Below are 20,854 nucleotides of genomic sequence, written 5' to 3' on the forward strand. Positions count from 1 at the left end.
TTGCGAATTGGAGCTGAGCAGTAGTAGTGAGACTGTGCCTCTGATGATGAAACTATTTCCACCCCGACCCCTACCGCTCCCTTCTTGGGAAAGAAGGCAACATTTCTCCTAGAAAAAGTCACAGGTTCATAAACTGGCTTGTATAATATGTTTGGAGGAATAGTGTGTCTTTTAAGCAGAGCCTATCTCGGCATATAAAATAATTTTTACCTACCATTTAATGAAATTAACACTTTGAGGCTAGGTCTTTTGCCATTTGACTCCTGGATCACGTCTATGGATATACTTTTTTCTTGAGACGAAGTGTGAACCCAATATAGTATCCATCATTCAGTCTGTCTAGCTGATGTACATCATCTGAAGCACAAGCTCCCTGAGGCCAGGCACTTTATCTGCTCTATCAGTGTAGCCCTGATGCCTAGTGTCTAGCTTTTGGAGATTCTTAATAAACATTTGTACTGAATAAGGTATGTATATGGTGAGCAAAAGTTGGCTTCCCATTTTACAGTCAAGAGTATCCCACTCATGTTCTGTGAACACTGGATAGCAGAATCTTACTATGTTATTTTTCTGTTCCCTTTGCAAGTTTCCTGAAAGGGCATTCCTGTCCTTAGAATGTCCATCTCCTCCCATCTTCCCGGAGAATAACTCTTCTTTCTTAAATACTTAGCCCCATTATTGACTCTTTAAGATTGAATGTATTACCTCCTTACAAACAGAAAAATGCAGTGCTTTTTTTTTTTTTTTGGACATTTATCACCAGAAAATTATTCTAACACCTGAAATTCTGGACCTAAAATGCCTGGACTAGTGGTTCTCAAAGTCTGGTACCCAGAGCAGCACATCAGCTGCACGTAGGAATTTTTAGAAATGAAAGTCTTGGGCCCTGCTCCAGGCCTACAGACTTGGACCCTCTGGGGTTGGGGCCCACTACCTGTTTCAGCAAGCTCTCTTGGTGATGCTGATGCATACTCAAGTTGGAGACCCACTGCTTAGACCTAGAACTTAAGGTTTAGGCTTTGGACAGATCTGAGTCCTAAACACTACTGAGACACTGGAGTGACCACGAGCAAGTTACTTCTGGGAACCTCTTAGCATCTGTGTGCCTTGCTTAGCTAATAGTGATTTTAATTAATTAGAATAATGCACACGGTGTACTCAAGAGAGTAACCAAAGCATACTTTATGTTCCATAAGTTCTAGCTGTTTACCATTATCATCAATCAGAGCTTACTGACATGTCCTGAAGACATTCTTCTAATAAGTGTAATAATGTGGTTTGTAAAATTAACAGCTTAGAAGAGCATATTATGAAGTTCATCAGACAGGGTCTCAGCAGGAAATCAGGGGTACATCAATAAGGATAAATTGAGCCCAATGTAGAGAATCAAGAGATAGTGTAGTGCCCTGGGTTCAGTAAAAGTGTGGCTACTTTATAGGAGATGAAAGAGAAAGGAAGCCTTGCTGGAGAGAGAGTCCTCCCCAAAGATGCTGTGACGCCCCACAGAGAAGCACTATACGTTAGTTGGGGGATGTGGCCAACTCCCAGCAATTTGGCAAGAATTAATACCCTAACTTCACTCCCCTCCTTCATTCCCTACAATCTTCTATTGGTACTCTTCATTGGTGAGCCAAACAGAAGCCAGAGCAAGGACACTTACTAAGATAGGCCATGCAAGCCATCCATATAGAGTTGGGTGGAGAAAGGATGTGGAAGGGCAAATAGGACATATTTCCCACAGGTGGTGAGCGAGCTGTAAAATCACTCGCCCTTCTAACATCATTGCCATTGCAGGAGCATGGAGGAGTAAGTGGTTAGTTCTGACTTGGCAGATCCAGGAGACTGTAGGACAGAACTGGTATATGAGTTGGGCTTTAAAGGTAGATTTGAATTTTAATGGAGAGTATGGAATAAGAAATTGTGAAGAACCAAGGGAAAGGGAGATTCATTGCAAATGGAGAAAAGAAAAGTGGCATAAAGACAAGAAAAGTCAAGACTTATGGAAGAGATAGCAAATACTCTGCGTGTGACTGGAGCAGAGAATGGGTAGACGAAGGCTGAAAGTTAAGATGAAGTCATCCTTGAATAACATTAAAGTTTCCTCCTTTAACCTCAATTTCCACCTTCTACTCCCTTCATTAACATTGGAAAATTAAAAGTGAATTTGAGTGGGCTGGTGACAATGGCAGTATGAAGCAAAGAGAAGAGAATAAGAGTAAAAAATTTAGTAGTACCTTGGTGAAGCTGGGTAAATGATGGGTGATGGTGTCACGTCAAAGCATGGGCAACTGATTGTGACAAATATAGGTTTATTTCTTGACTATATGACTTCAGTTAAGGTACTTAAGCCCTCTAGGCTGCAGTCTCCCAACCTGTAAAATGGGGATAAAACCTTGCTTCCTCCAAGGTTTCTGTGAGGATCTAATGAGCAATGGAAGTAAGAGTTGAGTCCAGTAATCAGTTTTTAATACATATAAACTAATGTGAGGATAAGGGTAAGAATACTTGCTATCATTTATTGAATACTTATTATGTGTCCAATATTGTGCTAGTCTATTTACATATCTTTTCTCACTTAGCTTTCTTTTCTCTTATGTGCCTTTCTATAGGCAAGAGATAACTGATGGCTCGGTTATGAGGAAACCCAGTTGTGAGGAAAATGTCAGAGGGAAAATGTACCAGAAAGTTAATTCCTAATGGATCTGTCAGCCTTAAACAGAGCATGTCTGTGCTAAAATGTGTAAAATATCTGTGCTAAAACTACTTAATTGGACAAGTTTTGATAAAGTATTAACTTAATGAATAGGCATAAACAGCTTGGAGCTTTTTGGAGGGTATGTGGTAATATTAGTATTGGTGTGATGACTTTTGAAAGTTCTATGGCGTATAGAAGTCAAAAAGAAGACCCGGAAAGGGGGAAAACTCTCTCTGAAAGTTATTGGGGAAGTCTGGCTAGTAAGACTCCAAAAGGGAGAATCAGTAAGAGGCCAGGTTATTCATAGGCCTTCTAACAATGTGTCCATGAGAAATATTTACAATGATTGGATGCCGGAATAAAGGAGAACACTGGCTCCATAAATGGTAACTTATTTTATACAAACAGGCTAATGATAAAAATAATGAAAATCTGATGGATTTTTGAGAGTTTCACTGACCAAACTGAGACAAAAGTGCATAACAGCTAGATGCTCATAGTTTTAATCAGTTCACTTTGGAGTCAAGTAAAGATAGCACCTGAAATGGTAAGGGACGTTTATGCAAGGTCACAAAGATTTTTGGTGGTGCATTTGGGATATAAACCCATTTCCATAAGAATTCTTTCAGAAGTCAAATGTTTGCTTGTCAAAAATAGCATGAACTTACTTCCAGGAAAAGTTCCTAAGAAAAAATAATTTGAGTAATGAAGCACACTGATGTAACAGTTAATTTAAGAACCCAGAAATAGAGGTAAAGAGTAAAGCAATTATGGGTTAAGAGTCTGCATAAATTCCGCTGGAAGGGGGATATGGTCAGAGATGGCAATTTGAAAACAGTGAGTCACCAAAGTAAAAGTAAAAGTAAAACAGTGAGTCACCAAAGTAAAAGTCACCAAACTTGTAAAAGTTTAAATTACAAGCTGTTTTGGGGGTCTTCAAGAGAGATTTTATAGATTGAACAACAACAGCAGCAAGGATAAGATATAACGCTGTCATGTAGACTGCAGCCTGAAAAGAAAGCATTGCAGAAAAGCCATATCATCCTGAATTTATATTTCCGTGCATTTGAACAGATTGGAGAGCAGTAAAGTTGTTTTAAGAGAGAGTGATTTAAGTCAGCCAGCTTGTGAATAATACGAGATATTTTTGCATTTACATTAACTTATGTCCATAAATAACGAACTTTAACAATGAACAAAATCCATAATCCTGATAATGCTAAGAAAACTGGAAAGATACCTTTACCTTGAAAAGACAGGATAAAGAAGACAGCATAGAAATTTAGGGAGATTGCAGTTTTGGAAAAATCACATTAACATTTATTAGCTGCTACAGCTTTGAAATGTGATGATTTAAAGAAAGAAGTAGACTGTTGATTTCTAAAAGGTAATGTGTTGGCTGAAAGAGAAGAGAATCTTGTTGAGACCTAAAGTGTTCTTTTAAGGATATATTTCAATGTCATTTCAAAAAATAAACACATTTCCCATAACAAAACAGTGAGGTTAATGGAATAATGCAGGTGAAAGCTTTTTGGCCCAAAGGAGTTCCATCCTTTGGAAGAAAGTTTTATTGTTGAACACACCATGACCCAGGCCTGTGAGTGCCAGCACAGTGGCTGTTTTTACAAGATCTGGTACAATATTCACAGTAGTTCTGGCCTTAGCAGTAGGCAAGGATCATTCTTTTTGTATCTTTCTGATTGCTTCCTCTACAGAAATGGGATAATCCCTCCTCTTCTAAACTGGAAAGTAGTTTCTTCCCTCAATAAAACTAGTTTCTTCTCCAGGTTGAGCTTTTCCAACTCTTAGAGGTCTAAAATGAATGATATGAAACATACTATATTTGCATCTATTTTTATTTAAGAGTTATCTAAGGAGATTTATCTAATTAAATAGGAATTTCCTAACAGATGCCAAAATAAACAATCAACAAGTTTTCTTTAAAGATCATATATATTATATAACAAATCCACCTAAGAGTTAAAATATAAGTAGGTATACAATTTAACTGTTTGAAGGTAATTTTTCTTCTTACCACTGAAGCAGTAAGCAGGTAGTAGTACAATTTGGGGAAAACAAGATTTCTGGCTTTTGTTTGTTTTATTTTGATTTGTGATATTCATGAGATCTTTTGTGAAGCCTTTGGGTATATAGTAAAATTAATGGGTTTTTAACTTTGTATTGACTCGTATTTTTGTAGGTTTTAAATTTTTCTTCTGGCTTCAATTTATACTATCTCCTTTTACTTCTTCATTTAGAAATAATGTATTTTTCTCAGGATTGCAATCTCAGTGCAGTGCTCTACTTTTCTATTTGTTGGACGTTCTCTTAGACGTCTACATTTTTGTCTAGTTAGTACATTTCTAGTTTTTTATACAATTGATAAGAACTCTTTAATCTTATGAATTCTTTATATTTTCTCTTTGGAGACAAGATTTATAGGGATTTCCTTGGGCTTAAACTAGAAAGAAAAACGAATTTGCATATGAAATGTTGAAGGCTTTGTTACAAAGTGGGTTAACATTATATGTATGTTTGAAATAAACTACTTCAACCAGAGCACCTAGCTGTTAACCTCCAGATTAATATCTATCATAAAATATGTGCATGCTTCCAACACATGGCATTGCCTCCTATTACTGCATGTCCAGGAGAAATTGTTTTGTCTTGTAGCAAAAGGCATTAGCTCTTTGCACATTTTTTTTTTTTAATGACAGCTATCCAGAAATCAAGCTGAACCCTTGTATGTGAGGACAGAAAAGGACAATTTTTAGACGGGTCTAATATCCAGTTGTACCTTTCAGTCACTTAGAGAGAAGGCTTAGAGCCCTGAAGCCCAAAGTCACAGGTTTTTTAGGATTATGGTGGTATATACCTCCAGTTTATAGAAAAAAAAATGCGTTGTAGAAAATCCAAGTTAAATTAGGACTAAAATCCAAGTTAAATCTAGAACTAAAGTTTTACTGCCCCAAATACTTGTAAACTCTAGGTTACTGCTCTGTTGTCCATTTCATCAGTTGCAGAATATTCAAGTTAGTCTTTCAGTGCTAACAAGAACATGAAAATGCATTATGTCTAAAAGCAGAACATGATTGCCAAGCCAGATCTGCGCATTACCTGAGAGTTTGGGGGGCCACCTAAGCGGCATCTACTTGTTTGCTACTGACCTTCAGTTAGACTTGCTCAAGAATTGTTACAATGTAATAACATACACCGTTATGTACTCTTGAGTTTATTGAAAACACACAGCAAATGTGCACACACACATACATACACAACAGCACACCAGCACGCACCTACTCTAGAGCCTAGAATTTTAAGAGTCAGAACTTTTTATTTGCTTCTGGATTAAGATGGACCCTGTATTTCCTCAGCATGCTAATTAGAAACTTTATAAACAATTCAAAACCAGCTTCTTAAAATTCTGTTTTACAAAAATTGATGTTAAATATTGTCCTCAGAGAGTTCTACTCTGACTTTTCAAATTGTTTTTTTCTCCCTTCATGGGATAAACAGGGTTTCTTTTTCTTTGTTTTTTTAATCTCTCATTGTAAAAAATTCTATCTTAAAAGCTGATTTATTATTTCTTCCTTAGCATGGATGACATGGGAACAAAGATGATATTTCATCAGTCTTGTTTTTATTTAAGTTGAAAGGTTATATATTTCTACTATCTACTGCAATAATGCTAAATATTTTTATAGTGCTTGTAAATCTTATGACATTATTTTTTTAGTTTGTATTTAAGGCATTTACTCAAAAGGGACCATATGCCTCAGTTCATGTCACTCTATCATCAGTGTGTATGGTCACTCAATTTTCTAATACTTTTAAGATTGGTTTTGGCCCTGAGGTTCCTCCGCCAGATTTATTTCCTTTATTTTCCCCTATATAGCACCATTTGGGCCATTTAATATGTAATTTCCCAACTCACCTTTCATAGTTATTTTAAACATATGTATATATTTGAAATACCGAATTGTCTTGTATTTTCTAATTTTTGCAAAACTAGTATCGACTAAAAATCACATCCTATTCTTTTATTTTTTCTACACAAAATTATTGTTTTAAAATTTGTCTATGTTGCTTCATAGAAATGATTGCTTCTGGCCACTGTCTAATATTCCACCATATGTTAATACCATGTTCTGCTTATCCATTACCCTGGTGATACATACTTAGGCTATTTTCAACACTTTATGTCCACCATAAAGCATTAATACACTCTTTCCACATGTCCCCTTGAGTAACAGTGCAGAGTAACAGTGCAGCCGTGGAATGGCTGAGGTAGAAGTCATATACATGCCTTATTTCACAGATTCCTCCCCAGAATAGCTGTACCATTTTCCCCTCACCAGCAATACTTGGAATTTCTCTCTTGCCATATCCTTTGTCACCACATGCTGTTAATCTGCATTTTTTAAAAGTAATCAATTTATTTATTTTTGGCTGCATTGGGTCTTCGTTGCTACACTCAGGCTCTCTCTAGTTGCAGCGAGAGGGGTCTACTCTTCGTTGCGGTGCGCAGGCTTCTCATTGCAGTAGCTTCTCTTGTTGCAGAGCACAGGCTCTAGGCGCGTGGGCTCAGTAGTTGTGGCTCCCAGGCTCTAGAGCGCAGGCTCAGTAGTTGTGGTGCGCAGGCGTAGTTGCTCCACAGCATAATTTGCATTTTAACTTCTGGAAATTTGGCATGTATGGATTCATATGAAGTAAGATGTTTTAATTCTGCATTGCTCTGATTCTAGAAAAGTTAGGTCTTCATATACTTTCTTGCTATTCATGTTTTCCATTCTATGAATTGCCTATCATGACCTTCACTCATTTTTCTATTGAGTATTCTGTGTCTTTCGAGATGTAAAAGTTTTTGTATTCAGATTTTGAGTCCTTTATTGGGTTTTAGATAATGTATATGTCTTCTACCCATCAACTGTTTTTCAGTCTGACTTTGGTATCCTTTATTGTACATAAAATTCTAATTTTTTATTAAAGTATAATTGATTTACAGTATTATGTTAATTTCAGGTGTACAACATGGTGTTTCAATATTTTTATAGATTATGCTCCATTGAAAGTTATTATAAAATATTGGCTATATTCCCCATGCCCTACAATATATCCTTTTATCTCATTTATTTTATACATAGTTGTCTGCACTTCCTAATTCCCAGTCTGTATCTTGCCCCTCTCGCTTCCCTCTCCCCACTGGTAACCACTAGATTGTTTTCTATATCTGTGAATCTGTTTGTTTTGTTGTATTCATTCATTTGTCTTATTTTTTAGATTCTACTTATAAGTGATATCATTACAGTATTTGTCTTTGTCTGACTTATTTCACTAAGCATAATACCCTCCAGGTCCATCTATGTTGTTGCAAATGGCACAATTTAATCATTTTTTATGGCTGAGCAGTGTTCCATTGTGTATATATGGCACGTATTCTTTATTCATTCATCTGTTGATGGACACTTAGGTTGCTTCCATATCTTGGCTATTGTAAACAACGCTGTTATAAACACTGGATGTGGGTGCATGCATCTTTTCAAATCAGTGTTTCTGTTTTCTTCAGATATATACCCAGGAGTGGAATTACTGGATTATATGGTTGTTCTGTTTTGTTTTTGTTTTTATTAACATCTTTATTGGAGTATAGTTGCTTTACAATGGTGTGTTAGTTTCTGCTTTATAACAAAGTGAGTCAGCTATACATATACATATGTCCCCATATCTTCTTCCTCTTGTGTAACCACCCTCCCTATCCCACCCCTCTAGTGGCTACATCAGTTAACATTCCCACCAACAGTGTACCAGGGTTCCCTTTTCTCCACATCCTCGCCAAGGCTTGTTAGTTTTGTTCTTTTTTATGATAGCCATTCTGACATGTGTGAGGTGATCTCTCATTGTGGTTTTGATTTGCATTTCCCTGATGGCTAGTGATGTTGAGCATCTTTTCATGTGCCTGTTGGCCATCTGTATGTTTTCTTTGGAAAAATGTCTATTCAGCTCTTCTGCCCATTTTTTTAAATCAGATTTTTTATATTAATAAATTTATAATTTTAATATAGTTAAATTCATCACTTTTGCTTCATACAATGTATGCTTCTTTATTTTTCAAAGATCTATTTCATCTCTTACCCTGAAATCACAAATATACTACCTAGCAATTTCTTTTATTCTCTCTAGATTTTATTTTTCACATTTAGATATTAAAACTATTGTATTTTAGTTTTGTACATTAGGTGGAATTATATAACATAATGGTTAATAGAATGATTTCTGTGGGGTTTAAGTTCCAGCTCCACCATGTACTTCTTAGGCTAGTCATTTTATCTCTCATACCTCGGTTTTTCCACCTGTAAAATGAGGATAATAGTTTATGCCTTGTGGATTTTTTTGTGAAGATTAGGTGAGCTATATAGGACTGGGTACAACATAAGTGATATCACTAGGTTAAGATCCAGTCTCATATCTCTTTTCAAAATGAGACTGTTTCCCCAAAAGCTGTAATTCAGCTTCCTCCATTGGACTATGATTCCATCTCTTTCATGTGCCAACTTCCTATCTGTATATAGCTCTATTTCTAGGCCACCTGTTTGATTTGTTTTCTTGTTTGCCATTTCTTCCAAGGGCATCACACAGTTCTTATCCATCATGACTTCCCAATACATCTTAATGTATAGGGCACATTCTCCATTTTGAGCTTATTTTTCAAAACTACCTTAGCTATATGGAGAACTTTATTCTTCCAGATACATTTTATTTTATTTTATTTTATTTTAATTTTGTATAGGAGATAGAGCAATCTGCTCTTTTTTTTTCTTTTGGCTGCATTAGGTCTTCATTGCTGCGTGTGAGCTTTGTCTAGTTGCAGCGAGGGATGGGGCAGGAGGCTACTCTTTGTTGTGGTGCACAGGCTTCTCATTGCAGTGGCTTCCCTTGTTGCGGAGCACAGGCTTCAGGCTCGTGGGCTTCAGTAGTTGTGGTTCGTGGGCTCTAGAGTGCAGGCTCAGCAGTTGTGGTGCACCAGCTTAGTTGCTCCGTGGCATGTGGGATCTTCCTGGACCAGGGATTGAACCCATGTTCCCTCCATTGGCAGGCAGATTCTCAACCACTGCGCCACCAGGGAAGTCCCCCGGATACGTTTTAGAATCACTTTTTTATGCTGTCCCTCAAAAAAAAAAAAAAAAAGCTTGGCCTTTTATTACAGTTGCATTTAATTTTATAGATTAATATAAGGACATTTATATTTTTATAGCAAGTCATCTCATCCATACCTGTGATATATATTTCTTTTACTCATGTGTCCTCTAATAAAGTTTTCATTATGAAGATTTTCTGCATAATTTATTAGGTGAAACCCCATACTCTCTATAGATTTTGTTACTATGGTAAATTCATCTTGTGTTGTATCTAGATATTGATGCTATGGAGGAACACAATTGATTTTGGTGTATTAATTTTTTTCCAGCCCCTATGTTGAGCTCTTTTCTTAGATTTAATAGCTTATTGGTTTCCCTTTGTTTCCAATGAAATACATAATCAAAACAATCTATAAATATGACATTTTTATCTATATTCTTCTAAACCTTCTCTCTCTTTCTATTTCTCTCAATACACAGCTCCAAAAAGGTCAGTTCCAATAGACCAGTAATGTTAGAAATCTTTATCTCAATTCTCTCCTTAAAGGAAATGCTAAGTTTTTAAAAAAATTAGTAGTATAATAATTTTTGTTAGTATAGACATGTGCCATGTATTTTTGGTGTATAGCCTTTATCAAGGAAAGATAGTTATTATTTGGATCTAGTTTTATAAAATTTACCCTACCCAATAGATTTTGAACCTCATGGGATGCTTTTTATCTCCTCTATCTAAAAAGAATGATATGATTTTCTCCTTTTTTTTAACGAATACAGTGAATCACATGAATTGATTGGCCAATACTGAACCAACCTTGCATTCTCAAGGATAAACCCACTTGACCAAATCGTATTAGAGTATAGATTAGCTTTTGCTGTATTACAAACCACCTCACAACTTAGTGGCTTAGGGAGATCAGCTCGGTGCTTTGTGACCACCTAGAGGGGTGGGATAGGGAGGGTGGGAGGGAGGGAGACACAAGAGGGAAGAGATATGGGAACATATGTATATGTATAACTGATTCACTTTGTTATAAAGCAGAAACTAACACACCGTTGTAAAGAAATTATACTCCAGTAAAGATATAAAAAACAAAACAACAACAACAAAAAACTTAGTGGCTTAAAATAGCAGTTACTTGGCAATTTGGGACTGGATTCATCTGGGTAGTGTTTACTTTTGGTTTTATCTGGGCTCCTTCATGCAGTTTTAGTCAACTGATGGATCAGCTGAGTGAGAGCTGGTCTGAGACAGCCTCACTCACAGGTTTGGTGGTTGGCATGGACAGTGGGAGCACCTGGTCCACTTGTCTTCAGAACCTAGTGGGCTAGTCCTCGGCAACTGAACCATCAAGCTCTTTTGCTATTGTCTCATCATGTGGGCTGCGTATGCCAAAGCGCAGTCCTGCTGAAGTGGTGACTCAGGAATGAGGGTGTCAGAAGGGGATTGTACCATAATTTTTGAAACATCCTATCACAATGTTTTTAATATATCTTAAAACTCCGTGGAATAATAGTGTATTTAGGTTTTTGACATATTTTTAATAAGGAAAATTTGATTGTAATGTTTTTTTATATTGCCCCTGTTTGGTATAATATTCTTCTTGCACCTCTAGCCCCATTATTCTAGCTTGGGGTACTTAAAATGTATTGAAGGGGATAGAAATGAGTATTGCATCTTAAATAAAATAGTCTTGGACAAGTGGTTCCCACTTATCACTGAGGTTGTTCAAAAGGCTGCACTCTCACAGTGGACTATTGAACCCTTATGCACACCAAGCATTACATCTCACTCACACCTTACTAGCATTCTTGTGCTGGTTCCTTGATTTTAATTTAAAAAGTAATAAGTACTTGAAAAAATACAAAGTAAGAAGCAAAAACCCTCCATCACCCTAGTCTCTTTCCCTCACAGGGGAAGCAACTATAAAGTTAAGATGTCAATTTAAAAATATTTACAAGATGAAAATGATTCTCAAAAGTCCTTGGGGGCATTTAATCATTGAAGGGTATGCTGAAGAAGGTAAGTAACAGTTTGACCTCCAATCCAGAGACTATTGGCAATAAGTGTAAACAGTGCTCTAACAACATGGCCTAATAGAACTATAGAGCTAAAGAAAAAGCTAGGATTAGGATTATTGGGTCCAAATTCACATTGTTCATAGTGAAGAACCTTAAAATCATGAAATATTGACTGATCTCTAATTCTAAGTCATTCCAGAATGCTATTTTCTATGTCAAAGAGTGGAGTTTGAGAGAGAAATAAGAAGGAATAAAGTCCAATTTGGTTTTAAAGAATCATGGAGAAATGAAGATTATTTCTTTCATAATTTCCCTGTAGATAGAGCTCTTCTATGAGTGACTGTTTCACTAAAGCAGGGAAATACAGGGTGTTATCCAGAAAATCGTATCAGTTTACTTCAAGTCAGTCCTCTTCTGGGCAAACACATCTTTAACTTCATTTGTATTATATAGTATTTTAAATTATGAATTGTTTTGTCTTCTCAGGTCAGTTTCTTCTAGCCACGTGGGTTTGTTCTCTATTTATTCCTTCCTTCTTCCCTCTCTTCCTTCTCTCCTGTACTCCCTTTTTATTAGTGAATTGGAAAGACGATTTCCTTATATATGCTAAACTATGCAATAGCAAAACCCCAAAATATAACTAACATTTTATGAAGAAGACAATAACGAAAAAAAATTATAGTGGAAAAATCTTAGGAAACTGGAAGGAATTTGGGGGTCTTTCTGTCTCGAAGTAGATTTGGAATGTGCATTTCAGGTTCTCTTTTATAATGCAGGGTTGCTAGTTGAGCCTTTATTTTGTTTCCAGAAAAACAATCAGCTTACATATTTTTTTTCAACAAGGTTTTCTTCACCTTTGGAAATTAGTAATGATTAAAAAGAATATTATACAGTTAAGTGATGTCTAATTTTTTTCCTCATGAGTTCACTGTACTTCAGGTTATAGCCCTGATCTGTTTAATCCTCCAACAATCCTGAGAGGGAGCAAAGGGGCAGATGTTCTTTCCTCATTTCACAGATGAGAAAACTGAGGTTCAAAGATTCAAAGTGAGGTTAAGTGCTTCTGCCAAGTTCATTCTCTGAGGTGAAGCTGGAGCCAGGAATAGCACCTCATCCTCTTGTTTTCTCTCATGTGATTCTCCATCCGCTGACCCACTCTGACTATAAAAACGCACTGTACCAGGCCTCACACAGTCCCTGAAACGTCCTTTTAGTAGGACACTATGGTAGTGACAAGATTGAACAGATATAAAGAATGCTGTAAAAAAGGACCTGTCTTTTTTGTTGACTCCATCCCGTAAAATTCCACAGCCACACTGCATGAGAAACATGAGACATCCATTAAGATCATGTTCCCATTAGTTCCCAAAATCTAGCTAGAACTAGATTTTGCAGAAATTGAAGACACATCTTGTGGCCTGACTGCTGAAAATGAGTGTCTCAGGAGTCAGAGAGGCATTGCTGCTCAACGAAGTCAAGAATGCCCTTTGCTAATTGTTTCTCCTCCATTTCTGAGGGAATTTAAATTCATGATCGGCGCCATATATTATACTTCAATACTATTCATCATCCATCTTGTACGTATTTGCAGGAAAGAATGTTGCCCAAGTCATTATATCCTGCCATGATTCACAGTCGTATGACCTTAGGTGGCAGCTCAGCAGGAGCTTACCAGTGCCTTAAATCATCCCTGTTGTGGACATACAAGAGTGTGACCTCTGACTTCCCAAGCTGTCTCTTCATGAAATGAAAATGGAACTGAGAGTTTAGGGGAAAGTTTTGAAAGTGTCTGGCTCTTGTAGTCATCTAATGAGGTCCTCATTTCTAGCTGCTAAGCATGCCCTTTAATTGGTGGTCACTCGAAAATCAATGATAATGTAACTGTCCAACTCTTTGGAGCTATTTTTCTCTCTGCTTTCTATCCTGCAAGTACATGATAAAAGCAACCACCCATTCAGCCATTATCTTGTGTCACTTACTATTCAGAGATCAGTCTTCCTTTATGTGCTCCTTCAGGAAAGACCTGGGTTGTACTTTTCACTTGCCTTTCAGGCACAGAGTAGGGTCCTTGGCACAGATTAAGTCCTCAAAAATGTTAGATGAGTGGATGGGTGGGCAGTGGATTGCAGTACATGAGCAACTACATTAGCATTGTGATACATGACAAGGAAATGACCTCAGTTGGGGAAATAAATGCCTAGCACATATGCCACCACTTTCCCCTTCCATCTTCATTACAGTCCTTACTAATCTATTATGACATTTTTCCCCATTGGGTCTAGACATGACCTCAGGATCCTTGTAGAATATAAACAGTCCTGTGCAATGTAAACCTTGTATAATGTAAACAATGCTTTACTGTTTGATTTGAGTTGGGACATGAGAAGAATCCTATTTTCCGTCCATAACATAGACGTTGGGAATAATAACTAATGCTCATGTAAACATATAGATTCATAGGATAGAAAAAATAATTTTTAAGGAATGACCTAGTACAGAGTCAGGGGGAAAATATGTGTTAACTTGATTATAGAAATTTGGTTCAGCCACTCAGCTTCAACCTTCAAACATCATGTCACTTTTTATTTTAAATCAACATATGAATCCAAGGTATAGCAAAATAAACCATTAACCTTGCAGAACAGGGCCCTTCTAGATATGATCTCGTTAGGACCTGATCCTCCATGGTTGTATCTACGCAGAGGGGTAATGCCAGTCCCCTACTGGGAAGTTGAATTGGAGGAAGAGATAGACATAGAGGTACTATGGATAATTCTAGACTGACATGGTCATCAAGAAGTCCTGTGAAAAATAATTTCTGGTGAGTATAGAGTAAATCAGCAATGAGAAACGGAGAGGGTTGGAATTAAGTAGACTCATCACTAGTCCGTGGTTATTACCAGTGTACAGGTTTAGCAATGAATTACTCAAGGTAATTGATGCTAGGTAGTATGACAAACACTCCTGAAAGCCAAGTGTCTTAACTTAATAAATGTTTATTTCTCTTGTCAGAGACCCGTGTGAATTAGGTGGTTCATTCTTAGCAGATTGCTTTCAAGTAGTGAATCAGGAACCCATGCCCCCTCCACCTTGAGGTGTTGTCTTAAATGCATGACTACCTAAACTACAGCAGAAGGGAACATGGGCAATCATGCATAATACCTCCTGGCCAGGCCTGACATACCCTTTCAACAAGAATGCAAAAACTTGACCTCTGCCTGGCTTCAAGGGAGGTTAGAAAAGGTCATTGTTCTGTGTGTCCAGGAAGAGGAGAATGAAATGCGTCTCACTGTCTCATCCATAGCTGAAGGCAGGTAATCTGTGACAGAGAGCAATGTTTGCAGATGGTGATACATGAAGATTGAGGAAGATTGATTTCTCAGTCATTGAGGAGTACTGTTCCATCTAACTGAGTTCTGAATGGTAATAAAGTCATCCACTGAAAACTTACCAATCTAGTTTGTGTGCAAGATATTATGAATTATAGTCTTACCATTAATTTAGCAGACACAAATATTTACATCTACCAAGCACTGTGCTGGCAACTGCAGCTTACCAGCACTTCTTTCCTGGGCCCTGGATAATTTCCAGTAGTTGGTATCAGGATCTAAGCTATCCACTTGATGTGGACACTAGTCCCCTTGTAGCCCTCTCAGAGGAGCCTTTAACCATTCGTGGCCAAAAACAAAGGAAATGGGCAAGAGTTACTGCTCTGCTTATCAGAAAGTGTCTCCTAAAGTCTTGTCTCCTAAATCATTTTTATGGCCCCTTTATAGTAATTCTTTCTTTATTCACATTTCTTGGCCTACTGAACACTATAATTAAATCCTCCCTCAATTTTCTTTTTCCTGAAGTATATAAAACTACATTTTCTTCAGCCTTTTTTTAAAAAAAATGATAATTGTTTATTTGTATTTGGAAAATCTAATGAGATCACATATTTAAACATCACATACTATCAAAAGATAGATAGTAGTAGTAATTCCTTCTGGAATATTTTTCCCCCTCGTCCAACCAATGTTAGGTCCCTTACCCCCTTTCTTAGCAACTTTTATTAATTTCTTATGTGTCTATCAGAAGTTTTTTGTGGCAAAGGTACATGTGTATGTTTCAGAGGTTACTGTTGTCATGAATTCACAGAAGCCAGAGCCTGGAAAGCATTAAGTGGTCCTGAGCACCCCATTTCCAATGAGAGAGCATAGCAGTGCTCAAACGGCTGGGTGTCCTATAATTCAACTCAATTCTGGCACTATCTACCTGTAGACAGCATCAGATCTCACGTGTTAAGGGCTCAGTCCAGCAGGAATGCACACACACACTTCAGGTGCCAGTCACCAAGTATATGTTGTCACCTGTGCTTCTGACCCTTGTACCACAGATCAGAGGTTCCAACGACCCCCTTCTTAGCTTTAATTAATTTGCCCAAGTGACTCATAGAACTCACAGAAATATTCTATTAACTAGATTAACCGGTGTATTATAAAATGATAAAACTCAGCAACAGCCAGATAGAAAACTTGTATAGGACGAGGTATGAGGAGAAAGCATGGAGCCCACTCTCCCCAAATCTCCATGTGCTCACCACCTGGGAAGCTCCCTGAACCCTGTCCTTGGGGGTTTATGGAGGCTTCAGGACACAGGCGTGACTGAATAACTCATTGGCCATGGGCGATTGAGCTCAGTCTTGAGTGGCTCTTCCCTGCCCTGAGGGCAAGGGGGTGGGACTGAAAGTTCCAACCTCTAATCACAAGGTTGGCTCCACAGGCTGCCCGCTCCCATCCTTAGGTGCTTTCCAAAGATCACCTTGTTAACATAACAAAAGACACCATTATCATCTCATCACTTAGGAAATCCCAAGGGTTTTAGAAACTGTGGCAGAAACTGGGACAGAGACCAAAAATATAATTCTTATTACTCCTAAAGCACAGTTATCTAGGTAAATGTTTGTATCACCCCAAACAGGCAGTAGTCACCAGGGAAAATAAGTTAATTGCCAGTCTTTTCTATTAATTTTTAAAAATCAGATTTAAGAAGAGAATTTTTTTAATGGCCAGTGAAAATGTCTCTTACTTTAGCTCTTGCCCTTTTCTACTTATTATTTATTTTTCCAATTTTTAGTTTAGTTTTGAAAAGTGTCTTTAAGTTATTTTAAGGTTAGAACCGAACCTTCCAGGGTTAAAAAAATATTGCGTCTCTTCAAAGAGATTATTTTAGACTTAGTGAAATGGATTTGATGCTAGAGAACATGTGACATCATACATTTGACCTTTTTGAAATGATTTACATTATATCAGCTACACTTTAAGTCCAGCAACTGTAACCAAAAAAAAAGAAAGAAAAAACCCTACTAATTAAGGCAACTTTGCAGATTGATGGCATTAGATTATCAATTAAGATCTCAGTTTTAAACCAGATTTTTCCTCTAAATAGTGATCCAAAGAACACTAGTTTTAGGGTCAGTCTAATTAGTCAGACAGCTTCCTGATTGTTTAGCGCCTTCACTTGAAGTTTGTTAAATATTTTGAATATCACCTATGCTCCCATGGGACATTAGTGAATGAAGTCAACAAAAAAGGGAAAAAAAGTAAGAAAAAGGATTTTGTAGTAAAATAAACTTGAGAAATCCTGGGTTCAGTAAATTTAAACATGTGTCGTGACTGCAGGACTTTTGAGATGTGGAATGAGCTATAATGTGCTCTGTGAATTTCACTGTTAAGTAGAGTTTGGTCTGAAGTGTTTTTAAACTTTATTTGGCTCTACAACCCTTTGTCAGTGGAACATTTTAAAGGACTCTGTTTCTAGCAACTTTGGAAAATGCTGTTCTGGTCTCAGTTAAGCCCTTGAAATCTTAGCATTTGGAAGGAGATCCACACACAAGCTCATCCAATTTCTGGTACAGAAATCTGCCATGTATCCATGCTATAGGCTCACTCAGCTGTGGATGAGTATTTTGATAACAAAATGCTCATTACCCATAAATCAGCTGATTCTATAGTCAGAATGCTGGTCTGTTAGGAGGTTTTAACCTTTTAAGTGCCTTTTACTATTAGAAAATTTTAAGTTTTAAAATTTTGTCTATTGGACCTAGATCTGATCTCTGGATTAAGATAAGTCCTACTCAAGTAAAAGAATCCTTATTTTTCAAGGATGATTTGTACATGAAAAAAAAAATCCATATACTTAAAATCATCTGTAGTGACTGAAGAGTAATTGAAAATACATTTGAAAATAATTTTCATTTGAAACTTATGTCAAAATATTATATAAACGAATCCAGTATATTTTCTCTTATAGCCAGTAAAATTTAGGTTAAATTTTAATTAAGCACAAGTGCCACAATTAAAAAAAAAGAATTACATTTTGTTTTGAGTGATTATTTCAGCAAAACTGGTTTATGGGACAGTAAACTGTCCTTCACTGCATGTTCAATGTTAGCAGCTCAAACAGGCTAATTCTGGTAAAAATTCAACAGTTTTCCAAGGCCTTCTCTTAGTTATTTGATACTCAATTGTTTTTTCTTTTACTTCTATTCTATTGTATCTCTTTTTTAAATTGTTAACTACACATCCTCATTTATCAATGGCTTTGTATGTTTAACCCAGCAGATCTCTGGTATTATTTACAATGGCTTCATGATAGTATATCTTTAAAATTCAGAATTTCACTTTAAAGTTGAATTTTATTTCTATTATACGGTATTATGTTTATGTTATGAATCCATCAGTGAGTAATTTGCTGAAACAGGATGATCAGTTTGCTGACTTAGAAGGGCTGGAATCTATAGACACCTTAAAATTAGGATGTAGATAACGAATAGTTGGATGACAAGAAACCCTGTTATATGAAAACAGGGATAATGAGTGTTCCAAATCTTATCTTTTCTGTTCTTACTTTTCTCCAAAGGTTAGCTCTAGAGTCCTTAATTCTCCATTCATTATTAAATTATTGACTATTTTGCCACAACTACTGAGCCTGCGCTCTAGAGCCTGCGAGTCACAACTACTGAAGCCTGTGTGCCACAACTACTGAACTCCATGCACCTAGAGCCCATGCTTTGCAACAAGAGAAGCCACCAAAATGAGAAGCCTGCACACCGCATAGAAGAGTAGCCCCCACTCACCGTAACTACAGAAAGCCCGTGTGTAGCAATGAAGACCCAACACAGCCAAAAATAAAATAAATACATTTATTTTTTAAAAAGTGGATGTATTTAAAAAAACCCCAAAAGGTCCTACTGTATAGCACAGGGAACTATATTCAATATCCTGTGATAAACCGTAATGGAAAAGAATATGAAAAAGAATGTATATAAATGTATAAATGAGTCACTTTTCTGTGCAGCAGTAATTAACACAACACTGTAATTCTACTATATGTCAATAAAAAATAAAATTTAAAAAAACTGCCATAAAAATCACCACAGAAGGGGACTTCCCTAGTGGTCCGGTGGTTAAGACTTCGCCTTCCAATGGAGCGGGTGAGGGTTCGATCCCTGGTTGGGGAGCTAAGATCCCACGTGCCTTGCGACCAAAAAACCAAAACATAAAACAGAAGCAATACTGTAACAAATTCCATAAAGACTTTAAAAATAGTTGACATCAAAAAAATCTTTAAAAAAATCACATAAATCAGAAAGAAATGAAACATAATAAAGTCCATACATTAAAAAAAAAGAGCATGGGTTCTGGTCACATCCCAGCTTCCCACTTACTTACAGCTGTGTAATTCTGGGCAACTCACATAATGTCTCCTCAGACTCCTCATCTATAAATGGGGATGGTAATAGTTCCCTACCTCATAGTGTTGCTGTAATCCATAAACACGGTTAAGTGCCTTGGTAAATTGTTTGATGCTCTTTGGTTATTGTGAATTAAAATATGTCAATGGCTTCTGGCCATACGATTTATAATAGTTTGACAGTTAACCAAATGGTAAAACTATTCCATTTATTATTCCCATCTCTTTTTACCCCTTACCCTGTTTTGTTGTTTATGTTTTCTCCCACCACAGAGTGTCAGTTCCAGGAGAGTAAAAGCTTTATTTTGTTCACTGCTGAAAGCAATAGCACCCAGAAAAGTACTGTACATATGAAGCCCTCAGTAAACACTAGCTGAATGAATGGTGCAAACTGTCACAAGGAAAAATACACCAAAACTTTCATTATAAATAAAAAAGTATAGACAAATCTTTCTCTAATGGCTTCCAGTCAAGTATTTTAAAACACCATATGCTATAATAAAAACGTAAGTAATTTATTAAAATTTGAAGGCAAAAACATAATTTTAAGAGATTTTAAAAGATTTAGACCTATGTTAGGCGTGATGGAATATGGATGCTTTCTGGAAATTCACAATCAGATCCAAGAGTATCACTTTCAGAATGTTCTAGTAGACTGAGTTTACTTTTATTTGTCTTTGAAGAAACAGTCACTATTGTACTCTCTTTCTTAACAGAAATGTGTTTTTTCGAAGACTCACTTCTAATTGGTTCATTAAGCAAAGAATTATTTTGCCCAATTCCTTTGCTTTTCTGCTTTACAGGTGAGTCAGAGCAGGAATGCAGGTCCTTCCCAGGTTGTTTCTTAGCAGAGTAGTTTTTGGTATATTATGCTCTGGTCATTTTCTCTGAGGAAGACCTGGTATTTCTAGGTAATTCCTCTTCTTTTCTTTGACTTCCAGTTCCAGAAATGACGTCTGCTGAAGGAGAACATGTTCTAGCAATGAAATCTTCAAAAGACTCCTGCCGCTGCTCTGTGACTGCGACCCCCAGGTTGTCTTTGGAAGTCTCTAAGGCCTCCTGAGTAGAGACTGGGACATGGAAGGTGTCGACAGGCAAAGGAATCCCAGCATCACCTGTAATTTTCTGAAACTGGAGGGAAAGACAAAAGACAAGACAAAAATTCAGTGATGAACAAAGCCAACCATTCAAAAGTAGAGTTCAAAACTTCAGTGTTACTCTGTGATCTTATTGTTAACACAGTCAATTGATTATTCAGAAGATTTCA

General features: G+C 36.8%; 1 protein-coding gene and 1 pseudogene across 9 annotated transcripts in view; one reads left to right on the top strand and one right to left on the bottom strand.

Moving 5' to 3' along the window:
* The window catches only part of LOC111170797 (uncharacterized), a 77,534-nt gene that overhangs the window by 26,131 nt on the left and 30,549 nt on the right, over nt 1–20,854 (top strand). For all 9 annotated transcript variants that reach the window (XM_089917953.1, XM_089917949.1, XM_089917951.1 and 6 more), the window contains one exon: nt 20,529–20,780. The gene's annotated coding sequence lies outside the window, so the exon portion shown is untranslated. The remainder of the gene's footprint in view (nt 1–20,528; nt 20,781–20,854) is intronic.
* Nucleotides 14,249–20,781, bottom strand: LOC149748478 (centrosomal protein of 78 kDa pseudogene; annotated as a pseudogene).

The sequence above is a fragment of the Delphinapterus leucas genome, chromosome 9, assembly GCF_059928025.1.
Source record: "Delphinapterus leucas isolate spDelLeu-1000000601 "Yukka" chromosome 9, BTC_Dleu_Yukka2, whole genome shotgun sequence".
NCBI lineage: Eukaryota > Metazoa > Chordata > Mammalia > Artiodactyla > Monodontidae > Delphinapterus > Delphinapterus leucas.